This window comes from Schistocerca cancellata, chromosome 4 (assembly GCF_023864275.1).
Source record: "Schistocerca cancellata isolate TAMUIC-IGC-003103 chromosome 4, iqSchCanc2.1, whole genome shotgun sequence".
NCBI classification, from domain to species: domain Eukaryota; kingdom Metazoa; phylum Arthropoda; class Insecta; order Orthoptera; family Acrididae; genus Schistocerca; species Schistocerca cancellata.
The window spans coordinates 792810531-792825437 of record NC_064629.1 but is presented as its reverse complement, the minus strand read 5'-3'; the positions used below and the strand labels follow the sequence as shown (position 1 = coordinate 792825437).

General features: G+C 38.2%; 1 protein-coding gene across 2 annotated transcripts in view; it reads right to left on the bottom strand.

Moving 5' to 3' along the window:
- Positions 1 to 11277, bottom strand: part of LOC126184682 (nuclear pore complex protein Nup98-Nup96-like) — a 222623-nt gene extending 211346 nt beyond the window's left edge. The window contains exons 1-2 of one of the 2 annotated variants that reach the window (XM_049927174.1): positions 11144 to 11270; positions 993 to 1187 (exon numbers count right to left, since the gene is read on the bottom strand). The gene's annotated coding sequence lies outside the window, so the exon portion shown is untranslated. Of the gene's footprint in view, positions 1 to 992; positions 1188 to 11143 lie in introns of both variants that reach the window. The other variant, XM_049927176.1, reaches the window with a different exon arrangement.
- Positions 11278 to 14907: the final 3630 nt, after the last annotated feature.

Genomic DNA, 14907 nt, shown 5'->3' with positions numbered 1-14907 from the left:
TTTCACTACATTACCTCTCAAATGTCAATGTGACCAGCGATGAAAAAAAGAGTACAGATTAAAATGACAGTGTTGGCACGACTTGAACTGTCGTTTCGTCCACGACCGTCTTGCAAAGCGAACACTAATCACTTGACCACCATAAATCAAACGTCCGGCACCTACTCAGAGACATCAGTTCCATAATAGACGCGTAGTTCTTTTGCGATTTTCTCGGAATTGCCACTGTAGTACACATTACTACTTGAATGTTGTTTAATGACCGTTTGCAGTAAATCAGTGATCCCAACATAATATACTCCGCTTATAAGTTTAGTAGTTCGGATTTTTACGAACAATTGCAACACAGTATTGTACAGTCAGGAGGTAGCATTCTCAGCAATAAAATTGGAAACTCACTCTTTGATGAAGGGGTTTGTCATAGATATAATGTCTACTATTATCTACAATCAACTGAATTCTTGAGGGAACTAAGTTGTCATAATTAACACTGGCTGCATGAATGGTGTTTAAACTGACACCTGTATACCCGTTTGGATTGTCTGAGGACATGCTGTTTATGAAAGCCATGTCCAATTGAACAATGAGTTTTAGCTGGCTGTATTTTATGAAGTTTTTAAATTTTGTTAGCAGTGTTTTGATTGCACTTTTTTGTTGGTACGGTCGTTCAGTGTCTAGCTTAAGTACTGTCATTGTGTGTTTTGGCATATTATTATTATCAGTAGTGGTAGTAACACAAAAAGAAGTAGTAGTAGTAGTAGTAGTAAACAGATGTGCAACTATTTACACAATATAATAATTAAACTTCCCAGGCTACACATGTGTATCTCAACACACAGTCTAGTTGAGTGTGTTGTTGGACGGTTCATGTAGACTCGATGCCACCATGGAAACATCTGTTAGGACACTCAATGTGGCTCACTGAATGTCACCAGAGTCACATGCAATGTCAGTGCTAAAGCCCCAATGGTGCACGTTTTATTTGCACATACCTTTTTCAGTCCATTATCTGCACTCCCAACTCTCTAGGATGATGGAAGCCTTGAAATTTAACAGTTGAGTTAATAAATTCATGGTTCTGGATTTCAGTGGCTTGCCAGGGACGTTTCCACTCAGCATCATGCTTGAACCCAGTGGAGAGCATGTGGACTCCACCATATGCTGGTCTTCTGGACCTGAGGTGCTTCCTAGGCAAATAGAGTAAATCTTCATGTAGAGTAATTGATTCATTCATCGGAACTTGTTGGCAAAGTTTTAGAGTGCCACCTTTTGACAAAGACGAGCTGGACAGATGTTCGATAGTATTGGCACCTAACATGTAGATGTAGATCTGACTGTGCCACTAATGGTTCTCATAGCAGCATTCAAATGTACATCAACTTTCTTCACATGAACACTGCACAGCCAAACTGCTGCAGAATATACCACCGCAAGGGATGCTCCACAGAGATCTGACTTATTCCCTCCCCATGTGCTACATGCCAGCTTCCTTACTCTCGTTTGTACCTTCTTAGCTACGATGGCAAGGTGTTTATGATACGTCAGTGTTCTGTGACACCAAGGTATTTTGGCTTATTGTTTTGCTTGACTATGCCAAGAGCACTAAACTGTGCATCTTTCCTGATTTTTAGATGATTATTTATAGGTGGAAAAGACATTTCTGTTTTAGAAACATTAGACCTAACACACAATGTCTGAAAATATTCAGAGAGTTTAGTGTGGCTGTTTGTAAGGTGGTGTTCGCACACACAAAGGTCTTCAATGAAGTTGCAACATCATCTGCATATTGGAATTTCTGGCATCTTAAGTATTGGAGATATATTGGCGCACAAATTCATAGCATTTTTGTTTTGCATGTAGGTATTCCTGCTGCTATCGGTTCAATTACCAATTGTCATTTTTTATGTTGTTCGCAGTTTCTGTCCGAGTTTCCATACTGTCATTTGGGGGATAGTGTGTGGCCCTGTGGACACTACAAAATGGAGTGCCAAGTGGAGAAACTTGAATGTTTCAGACATATTCCTCCACGTTCAGAGGTGTGACAGCAGCAGAGGCAGCCACAAAATTTATGCTGTGTATGGGTATAATTTCATTAGACACAGCATGGAAAGAAAATGGTTTCCTCATTTAAGGAGGATCATTTTGACACGGGTGACTCAATGTTCAGGAAAAGCTTCGGGGCTCGAAGATCATTTAAATACACTAATCCACAACAACCCATTTCAGTGTACTTAACTAGCATATGTAATGAACTGTGATCACTCCACCATCAGGCGACATTTGCATGCAATGGGGGAGGTTCAAAAATTGGATGTATGGGTACCTCATGTTCTAAGTCAAAATCACAAAAATCAGAGGGGGGGGGGGGGGCATAAGTGCATCTCTACTTGTTCATCCTCAACTGGTTCACAAACAGCACCAACCATTCCTATTCTTTTGTCACTACCAGTGATGAAAAATGGTATCTTTATGCTAGGAAAAGAAAGGAATGGTTGAGCCCAAACAAAGCAGCAACTTCTCATACAAAGACCTGTGTGCAACCACAAAAGATGTTACACATCTGGTGGAACTGCAATGGTGTGGTGTACTACAAATTGCTTCCCCAAGGTGTAGCTACCACTGCTGACATTTACTGTCAACAACTGATACTTCTTGCAGATGTAATCCAAGAATGACTGGGAAGATTTTGTGAAGTGATGCAAGGGTAACACCTACCCGCATTCTGCTAGACTGACAAAAAACATCGGACAGTAGTTCGGTTGCAAAGTCATTCCACACCCACCTTATTCACCTAATCTTGTGTCCACAGATTTTCACCTATTCTACACTCTATGAAACAATCTTCAAGGAACTAACTTTCCAGATGAAAATGTGCTCCAAACATGGCTTGACAAGTGCTTTGCCGCACTAATATGCGATTTTTTCAACTGCAGAATTGTAAAGTTACTCAGTGTTTGAATACTGTTGTAAATTCTGAGGGATAATGTATTGTTGACGACTGAAGTCATATTTATATCTGTTGTGTTTACTACATTTGTGAAAAATGCTACGAACTTATCAACTGATCTGACAGACTGTAAGGAGCAAGTTGTGTTCATTAGCCCTGTTTACTGCTTTGGTCAAAGTTTCTTGTGCTGTTAACTACAAAATCCTTCAGCTAGAGCTGCTCTGATTATATTCTAAGTACTGACCAGACTGAGATGTGTGGTTATAGAGGGGCTATATCCCTGAAAACTTATATTAGCTATGCCTAGTGCCATCTTAGGTTCAGAGAGTTATTGTCCAATACATGTAAGCAGTATCATATGACAAATGGCTACAGCCTTAGTTGTAATGCTATCATCACTGAAGTTAATGAACACTGAATGAGCACCGAGCGGGGTGGCGCAGTGGTTAGACACTGGACTCGCATTCGAGAGGACGACGGTTCAATCCCACGTCCGGCCATCCTGATTTAGGTTTTCCGTGATTTCCCTAAATCACTGCAGGCAAATGCCGGGATGGTTCCTCTGAAAGGGCACGACCGACTTCCTTCCCAATCCTTCCCTAATCCGATGAGACCGATGACCACGCTGTCTGGTCTCCTTCCCCAAACCAACCAACTGAATGAGCACAATGGGTAAAGAATCAGCTTAGGTGTAGCTTAGTGAGTGGATGCTAGTGTTTTTTACTAATTCATAGTAGCAATTTGTGCTAACTGGACATGTGGTAATATCTGCAACTTTGTTGTGGATGTTGGTTCTGGATTTTAACTTGGGGTGACTAACCAGTGTGTTAACCAGTATCACTAGATGGTTGTGTTTGTGCGAGAATGCATACAATGATTATGCGGATATTAATTACAAACTCTGCTATAATAACTAATTGCATTGTCTGTTGAGACATTTAATACGGATTGATGCCACAATTTTATTTTCTTGAATAGCGTAATTGTGATCAATGAATGGATTTTTTTTTATGAAATAAATTGTTTGTCAAACAATGGAAAATCTAGGATGGAATGTAACACTACCAGAGAAGGAAAGTTGCTACTCACCATATAGCAGAGACGCTGAGTCGCGATAGGCACAACAAAAAAGATTCACACAATTCTAGCTTTTGGCCATTAAGGCCTTTGTCAGCAGTTCACTCACTCCGCTAAATGTTGGTCAACTGCATGTTTTATAGTGTGTTTGAAATATAAAATTGTCAGCCGGTTGTGTTGAAGTGAGAACATTTAATAGTTAAAATTAGTTACTCAGATCTGTCCTCGTACAAAATCATTTGTGCCTTCAGTTTGTCTTTCATCTTCAGGAATTCTGACATTCGCACCATTGCTGATTATCAACACTGGGCTGGTCAAGTTGGGTCAAGTTCTGATGTCTGGTACAGCATTCACTCTGAAGACAATGAACGGTCAAATTTCTTCTCAGATTCTGAACACCCGAAGTTTAATTGCTTGCACAATTTGAAATTCAGGAACTTAATAAAGATTGTTTTAGCACAATGAACTCAGTCCTACAAATGTATCAATCCACTCCCCTAATCTTACTGTGTGGCACAAATCATCCTCAACATTCATTTTGTCATTTATTGTGTAATGATTACAATACTTAAAAATGATGGGGTTTGTACACAAAATCTACAGCATCAAGTCTGTTAAATTTTAAAGCTGCTCTTTTCCTTCATGTCCATCAGAACTTTAAATTCCTTTGATTTTTCTAACCATTACTGCCAACATAATCACTGCTATAATTACTCTTGATGTAAATGTGAACATATCCAAAGTAACATTTGCTAATCCTTGCAATATTAGTTTTACAGTGTGTTAGGAAGACCATTAGCTGCAGGATACCTAACAAGTTACTTCATACTGTGAAGTTTGTAAAGGTTATGGTTTCATTACTGACGTATAAAGCACTTTCTGCACCTAGAGGATACAGGAATGTGTAATACTCAATCTGCAAGAAATTAAATGCTCTTATATGAAATAATCTCTACAAAATGCCACTGATATTTCCAGTCAACATTCTGGACACTGCAGGTGACTGAATATTATTTATCTACAGAAGCATTTCTGGTTTAACACTACAGTAACTAATAGCAATGAAGTTCAAGTCAAATCACAATGTCTGCAAGTATTTACCTCCATTGTTTCTTTGGTGTACCAGAATGGATTAGAAATTACTCTCCCTTTCTTCATTATCAGGAAGTGGAAGAACAAGCAAGCATTCAAATCAATGTAAATTAACACTGCCTACTCCACTTCTAATACGTGGTTTAAATAGTATAACCACTGGCTGTGTATAGAGTTACTGAACATCCTTTTAACTTGGAAACCAGAAAATTTCATTCCTTGCATTACTTGAAGATTAAATTTTTATTTCACAATTGTTTTATGCCAACAATCCAAAGAAGAAAATTAGCTGACCCAATTGTTTTAAAGAAAAATTGCATTGTTACACAGTTTCACCTCTTACTGGTGACTGAATTACAACAATGTAATTTAATTGTTAAGAACACACGCGCCTGCGTGTACACAATGTTTTACTTCACACCCCACAGCATCTTGTTTAGGCACTAAGCCTTGATGAAACTTCTGTAGTCAGTGACTTCTGGAGAAACATAGTAGTTAAAGAAAACGAGGATTGCATTGTATTCACAAATTATTGTCCTGTCTTTTGTAGGGTTGTTAAGTACAATCCATTCTGCAACCAAGGAAACACTTATTACAGCCTTTCCAGCAGAAGAAATCCACCTTCCTTTGAGGTGAGACCGTCACCTTTCACACAATTTCTTGGCATCTTATTTCTAGTATTGAATACTGGATCTAAGTCTCATGCACAGTAACAAATAGACAAAATCAGTTAAATTCTATTTAAAATTGTAAAAATATAGCTCAAATCCATTCAAATCTGATTAGGTAAGAAATCAAGTATGACAACTATCTTGCACAACACTTCCCTAGTAATTTTTGCCATATGACATACTAAAATTTCTTATGACATGCCTATGATGTCAGCTGTTCACATACCTTTCATCACACATCTTCCAACATACTGTGCATTTTTTCTTCCGCAACTGCTATTTTTGGATATCTTACCTTTGTATAGTCGAGCAGAAACATGACTTGATAATTCAACTGCAAATTTGTTAACAAGTTAAAACTAAGGAACAAATCTCCTATAAACCTTTTACTGAAGTCTGAAATGAGAGTCCTCTAATAGTAAGCCAAAACTTGGAAGCAGCTGAGCTTCATGAAGTACACAGGTTAATATAGTAAGCAATTCACAGCAGTAGTGTTATTAACTTCCCAAAAAATTGTTCAGTATAGGGGTACCCCTTTATCCTCCATCAGAATTAACCACACAGTACCATAAGAAAATATTGAATAACTACTCTGCCACTCAAGTTATGGTTTATGTTATTGTTCAACAACAATAATTTCTTTTATATAAATTCAATCTCTGGGCCAGATCAAGAAATTTTCACCTTACTCTCATCTCCATTGCAGGAGTACAGGGTGCCTGCACCTGAATGTTAGAATGTACTATGTAATGAAGTTCTTACATTATGAAGGAAAAAATATTTTTAAGTATACCTCATCAAAATGTCCAAAGAACATTAATCAGTTTATGTGGAGGCCAACAAAATTATTTTCTCCACCAATCCATCTATTAGGATATTTTAACATTTTTTGTGCACGTCTTCCAGATTGTACTTGATCGCACAGAAACAAATGTTAGCACCTAACATTTAATGAACGTCATATGCTGCCCAGTGCTGGGAAGATATGCACACGAACATCCTGCAGGTATAGCATAAAAACCAGCCAGCCAAACGCACATTTCACATACATCCCATACCCAAGTTTGAGTTGAACACACCAAACACCCTTGTGCAGGGATCATACATGAGTGGCAGTCAATAAAGAAAGCAAGCAACAAAAACTGCACAGTCTGGACTTAAAATCTGAATACAGGAAGTAAAATGTAATAACAAATGTTAACAATGAGGTCTCACAATAAACACACACTAGTGTAGCCGCAACATGTGTGAGTGAACAAAATCAAAAGTTGTGTTTTGCAGGTGGTAGGTCTCAAATAATCCATCTTCATTAGCTTCCTGAACATCCACACAACAGTTAAAGGATGTGTCTTCTTCACAAAACTTTTGTCAAATAGTAATATTACAAAATAATAATTTTGTGGGACATGAAACTGTATCTTGATACTTGTGCTGCTTCAAAATTTGTCGAATAATGTTGGCCCCATCTGTAGTTATCCAGGTCCACAACATCTGATAAATCTGTTTTAAGCAAACACAAACCTCAAGGAATGTTCTTCAAACCATTAAGTCAGTACAATGAGTAACTGCTTTGACTTAAGACTTCAGCTTGTGTACACCCCATTTGACAGCCTGTGGTAACTATAGTTACGCTGGCACAAGATGATCCCTTGCCACAAGTGCTGTTACCAGCTTTCAGCTGTGAAGTGCGAATGACGTGTTATGTAATTGACTCAACTACAGGATAAATGCTGTGCTGGATATAAACTATTTTACCCTCTGCCACACACCATCAGGTGGCTTGCGGAGTATGGATGTAGATTGATAAAAAAAAAGATTCTCTGTACAAAGTTGGGTTATCCATCTCAACAGCCTCTGAAGTTAACAGTCTGTTATCATAAGTTGCAGTTTTAAAGACTTACACATTTTAAAAATTCCCATACAATATGACATTCCTGACCTTTTTGTTCCTAATTCTTTTACCAAACTGTGAAAGTGAATGTATTAGACCTAAGCAGCAATTTGTAGTTCAATGCATTAATTGTTCACACCATGTGTGCTCAGAAGTGGCTAATACTTACAAAATGTGTTATGTATCACATTCAAATTTCTGATTTGGCTGTACACAATCACAGGTCACTGTATCACAAAACCTGGCACTTTAATATCCAATCTGCCCTGCATGTTGGGGGAATGATACGAGACCCAAGTCGAAAAAAGGCCCCGGGAGTAGACAACATTCCATTAGAGCTACTGACAGCCTTGGGAGAGCCTGTCCTGACAAAACTACCATCTGGTGAGCAAAATGTATGAGACAGGCGAAATACCCTCAGACTTCAAGAAGAATATAATAATTCCAATCCCAAAGAAAGCAGATGTTGACAGGTGTGAAAATTACTGAACCATCAGTTTAATAAGTCATGGCTGCAAAATAGTAACACGAATTCTTTACAGACGAATGGAAAAACTGGTAGAAGTGGACCTCGGGAAAGACCAGTTTGGATTCCGTAGAAATATTGGAACATGGGAGGCAATACTGACCCTACGACTTATCTTAGAAGCTAGATTAAAAAAAGGCAAACCTACATTTCTAGCATTTGTAGACCTAGAGAAAGCTTTTGACAGTGTTGTTTATTGTAATACTCTCTTTCAAATTCTTAAGGTGGCAGGGGTAAAGTACAGGGAGTGAAAGGCTATTTACAATTTGTACAGAAACCAGATGGCAATTATAAGAGTCACGGGACATAAAAGTGGGCAGTAGTTGGGAAGGGAGTGAGACACGGTTGTAGTCTATCCCCGATGTTATTCGATCTGTATATTGAGCTAGCAATAAAGGAAACAAAAGAAAAATTCGGAGTAGGTATTAAAATCCACGGAGAAGAAATAAAAACTTCAAGGTTCGCCAATGACACTAATTCTGTCAGAGACAGCAAAGGACTTGGAGGAGCAGTTGAACAGAATGGATGGGGTCTTGAAGGGAGGATATAAGATGAACATCAACAAAAGCAAAATGAGGATAATGGAATGTAGTCTAATTAAGTCGGGTGATGTTGAGGGTATTAGATTAGGAAATGAGACACTTAAAGTAGTAAAGGAGTTTTGCTATTTGGGGAGCAAAATAACTGATGGACGAAGTAGAGAGGACATAAAATGTAGACTGGCAATGGCAAGGTAAGCGTTTCTGAAGAAGAGAAATTTGTTAACATCGAGTATAGATTTAAGTGTCAGGAAGTCATTTCTGAAAGTATTTGTATGGAGTGTAGCCATGTATGGAAGTGAAACATGGACGATAAATAGTTTGGACAAGAAGAGAATAGAAGGTTTCAAAATGTGGTGCTACAGAAGAATGCTGAAGATTATATGGGTAGAGCACATAACTAATGAGAAGGTATTGAATAGGTTTGGGGAGAAGAGGAGTTTGTGGCACAACTTGACTAGAAGAAGGGATCGGTTGGTAGGACATGTTCTGAGGCATTAAGGGATCACCAATTTAATACTGGAGGGCAGTGTGGAGGGTAAAAATCATAGAGGGAGACCAAGAGATGAATACACTAAGATTCAGAAGGATGTAGGCTGCAGTACGTACTGGGAGATGAAGCAGCTTGCACAGGATAGAGTAACAAGGAGAGCTGCATCAAACCAGACTCAGGACTGAAGACAACAAATCCATAAACATCACAGTGCTTAATAGAAAATACAAAGGGAGTTCAGATTCAATGTCCAGTCAAAGTTGATAGCAACTGCACATAAGTTGAGCTGGATAAGAGTATCATATGATGTTGCCAGTTTACTTGAACATTTATAATTGGATTTTACATTAATCGGTGTATACTTTTTTTTAAAAAATTCTTATTAGACACCCAATCAAATAGTTTATTTTAAGTTTATCCTCACTGATGCTTTATGTCCTTGCATGAAGCATGTTTGTATACTAGACATTTCAACTGTTACCAGTGCCATTTCGACAGCTGACTTAACTTGTGGAAGTATCAATTTATGCAAATTAACGTAAAGAATAAATGACTTTCCTAGTAATTTTCGTGGAAAGACTCATTTGCTACACTAAGTAGACACCTGACAACTGGCATTTTATCATTTACTAATTCAGTAACAACACAAACGTACGTACGAATTCGAAAATACCGACTGACTACTGGTGTGCCGTCAACGAAGGTAACACTGAATTATGGCAAAAGCTGAGAACTACCACATTAAGCATCAGCTGCCACAACTAACAAATACTAATCGGAAAGGGCACAAAATCCATTATCAGCAATTCATGGTTCAAGTAAGTTCCTGATGCTGTCACTGAATCTTGCGTATTTCGCTCAACCACATCGTTAAATTTATATCATACTTATTTCCATTGCGTTGCTACACGTACACTATCTTCAAATGGACTTATTTCTCCCCACCCAACAACGGTTTCGCAACAGAGGAAATTAGCCAAGAGGCGCAAGATTTCTGCAACTAAACGATGTTTTTTTTTTACATATATAAATGAAATCTTCACTGTAACATGTTATTAAGTATTCCCCTTCAGATTTCACGACACTTAGAGACAATTCATTCCATTTTATTTTATTATTTACTTTTTTCATATACCGGTATTATTTCCGCTACGACCCGCGAAAGAAGTGCCAGATTTACAAATAAAATACAGTTTCTCTATAAAAAAAAGTAAGGAATCTTAACCGTCTACGTAACTTCGTATGCCCAATTTCGTTTTAACAGTCCTCAACGTGAAATTCGAAGGTGGGCACCAGAAATTATTCTTCCAGTACGATTCCGTACAATAGATACTTTTTATTTGAGGTGCTGCCACAGACAATGATTGCACAATGACAATGAACGTAAGTATGTAAAACTACATCAATTTTGTATGTTTTTTATTACCAAAATCAGCAACTGCGTGTAAAGCCAATGTTTTAGATATTTTCAGCTCTCTCTGGGTTAAAAGCAGAAACACTTTTGTGACGTGAAATGCAGAAACTGCGTCACAAATGCAAGTAGATTTATTAATATTTCAATGCTACAGTAACACGAAGAAAATATCTTCTACCCCACACGATGCATCCACTAACGTAAATATAACCGTCGCACCCCAACAAGTATTTGTCTTCTCAACAGCATATAGATTGCATCCGTGTACTTACAACTGCACACTCATAATTACAATACTAAGAATAATTCTGCATATCTAAAAGGTATTTAATCGTAAATATGAACAAGCATTTGACTTGTTTACACCGGTCAACTACGTAGTATCCACACGTTCTTACCGCGCACCTGCTGCTACTGTCGCACAAGTGAAGTCTGAATCACATAACCTAACAAAAAACGTGTAAAATAGTTTTAAAAGCACGGGGATTCTTACCTTCTCTTAGAAGCTGTCATTCACAAGTTCAGATTTTTGAAACAACCGGTTACAAACACTTTCGAAATATACAGCCTTCAATGTTAGTGCCCAGAGATCATTGCTACAATCAGCTGGGCCTCGATGTATTACACACTAGGACAAGAATAACACTTTGTCTTACCCCCTGCTTCGTCAACATGCCAGTTATTGTTATTCTGTCTTTGTTGTTCGTTATTTTTGTTATTTATTTTGTTAAGCTTTATAAATTTATAATAAATGGCGATAGATTAATTGAAGCAGTGAGACAGCAGTCTGACATTATGACACAATGGCATTAATTTACTTGCCCTCTGCTACAGTTATTGAGTGGATTTTTAAACTTGGCGATATCGTATTCAGTATTTTCCAGTGCAATGGATTGCAATATGGCTACAACTTGAAGTGAAAAAAGTACTGTGGGCAGAATCAGATTGATTAGTAAGTGGAATTTACTTGTACGTTGTTAGTCATTTGGAATCTTTCATAAAGAGAGGGACTGAAACCTTCAGAAACTGCTACAGTAACAAGATGCTTCTCTTGCGAAATGTGCATCAACTATTGTATTAAACTTGTTTGTTTAAATTTAAAAAAAAACAACAACTTAAACATTAGTGTCATGCAATATTTTGTGTAATGTGATACCTTGCACAGACATCTTTTATTAACCTGACACGTTCCACATCATTACGAAGTGTCGTATTCATGATCTATGGAACAAGTATTAATCTAATCTAATCTACTCTATTTATTGCTAAGCAGCTCTCTGTCCTGCGTGTGAAAAAGCTTCGCAAGCACCAGCGATCAATATTTACGTCGTTCCACTAGCTGACTAAGTACAAATACGGCACTTGAATTATTAAAAGCTAAATACAAGGTGTAAAGAAAACTTACAAATATTCAAGGGAAAGGTACTGAGGGAGATATAACTATTGCACAAAAATTTGCAGAAGACTGACAACTAAACCTTAAACAAATCAATTTTTCACAGATTGTGATGGCAACTCGTAGCAATGTGTTCATTTTAGTAATTTTGGTTGCTATTTAACGTAACAAATGAAAAACCTGGTGCTCTGAGTTTCTAAAATACTTATAAAATTCTGATTCCTCGAGCTCCTTGTAAATAATGCATGAAATTCCCCTTCTGTATCACGTAATGACATTTTCAGACCCACACATTTTTTTTCTTTTCCACTTCTGTCTCTCATCTCTAATATACAAGATATCCATGCAAGCTTCAAACCATCTGAGTCCAATAAATGTCATTTTCGTACAAATGTGGACTCCAGCACACTCATGCATAAGCTACCATATTGTGTGTGCGCAATTCCCACTTACAAACAGTTGAAAATTGTCTTGCAATTACCGGAATTCCCTCGAAAACACAACTGTGGACACACATGCAAGTTGAGATTACTCGACTTCAATTGATCTTACGTATCGTGACATGTCAGATAGTCTGAGTACACCTTGAAATGACGATGCCGTTCACTGACTGTATGAACTGGCCTGCAGTCATGCCTTGTCCAGTGGTGCTTGTATTGCTTTTAATTATCTGATGTTGTGGACTGACAGATTGAACATAAAAATGAAAATTTCTGGTACGCAAGAATTAATTTATTTGACAGGAATCGATCAGCACTCTATGAGAAAAATTTTGATGACAGTATCAAACTGTATTTACCAACACATATGTGGGGTCATATTTCATATGTGGGAAGGTTAAGGCCAGTTCACACTGGCCATCACATCATGGCACGCCAAATCATCCCACAATACACCGCAAATTGTGGCACTAACACTTGTTGTCACGCCACCTCTGAACACCATCACGGATTCTCGAGAACAAAGTTTTGATGGCTGATGTCACCATCCATTCATGATCATGTGACTCCAAGTTCAATTTCTCCTGATGGACAGCCATGTTCTCTTCCTCCATACACACTTCATTTCATCATGTTTTCTGTAGATCTTGGTTCTCATGTTTGATTTCACTTGTTGTTCTATGTCTTTGTTATTCGTTCTTTCCTATTATTCTTTGTTGTATCTTGATATCTGTTACAGACTGAAAAGCGTTAGGACAGCCATGCGATTTGCGTTCACATAATTTGAATTTACTCGATGTGAAGTGATATGGTAGATAGCGTGAATAAACCCTGACATGACAGTCATTGTGAATTAATCTTTATGCGAACAACAATATCATTGAATTATAATTTTTGCAATTCAGAGGTACTGGTTTGGTCTGTATCTTTTCCATCAGTGCAGTTACTGAGATTTTTAATAGAGATATTTGAGTTTCACTCACCCTTTTCTCTGTGATATTGCATCGTAAGTAGTATACTTTTCCTTTCTCTCACTTTCATTTTCGTTTTTCATTCGTTTAGGAGGTACAAAATCTTATGAACATCGTTCATTTTTTCATTCTATTCACTATACTTTAACACCTCACAGTGCACAGAACTAAAAGCAAACCACATTCACGCACATATGCTCATTTACAACTCAGTGTTGACTACAGAAAAATTGAGAGATAACTTCATGCACTGGAGACAACACTCTCAAACTGTACCAATCAGTTTGGTTTCATGAAAGCACATTATCGAGGCGCTCTTACTCAAATATGGTGCTTTTATCACACAAACAGAAACTAAACGATGTCAAAGTTAGCGTAAGGACGGCTATGCATGAAGTGTTCAGTGAATTCGAAAGTAAAATTAAATGTACCGACTTGACAGAAAATCCTAGGAAGTTCTGGTCTTACGTTAAATCAGTAAGTGGCTCGAAACAGCATATCCACACACTCCGGGATGATGATGGCATTCAAACAGAGGATGACACGCATAAAGCTGAAATACTAAACACCTTTTTCCAAAGCTGTTTCACACGGGAAAACCCCACTGCAGTTCCTTCTCTAAATCCTCGCACAAACGAAAAAATGGCTGACATCGAAATAAGTGTCCAAGGAACAGAAAAGCAACTGGAATCACTCAACAGAGGAAAGTCCACTGGACCTGATGGGATACCAATTCGATTCTACACAGAGTACGCGAAAGAACTTGCCCCCTTCTAATGGCCGTGTACTGTAAGTCTCTAGAGGAACGGAAGGTTCCAAATGATTGGAAAAGAGCACAGGTAGTCCCAGTCTTCAAGAAGGGGCGTCGAGCAGATGCGCAAAACTATAGACCTATATCAGTGACGTCGATCTGTTGCAGAATTTTAGAACATGTTTTTTGCTCGAGTATCATGTCCTTTTTGGAAACCCAGAATCTACTCTGTAGGAATCAACATGGATTCCGGAAACAGCGATCGTGTGAGACCCAACTCGCTTTATTTGTTCATGAGACCCAGAAAATATTAGATACAGGCTCGCAGGTAGATGCTATTTTCCTTGACTTCCGGAAGGCGTTCGATACAGTTCCGCACTGTCGCCTGATAAACAAAGTAAGAGCCTATGGAATATCAGACCCGCTGTGTGGCTGGATTGAAGAGTTTTTAGTAAACAGAACACAGCATGTTGTTCTCAATGGAGAGACGTCTATAGACGTTAAGGTAACCTCTGGCGTGCCACAGGGGAGTGTTATGAGACCATTGCTTTTCATATATGACCTAGTAGATAGTGTCGGAAGTTCCATGCGGCTTTTCGCGGATGATGCTGTAGTATACAGAGAAGTTGCAGTGTTAGAAAATTGTAGCGAAATGCAGGAAGATCTGCAGCGGATAGGCACTTGGTGCAGGGAGTGGCA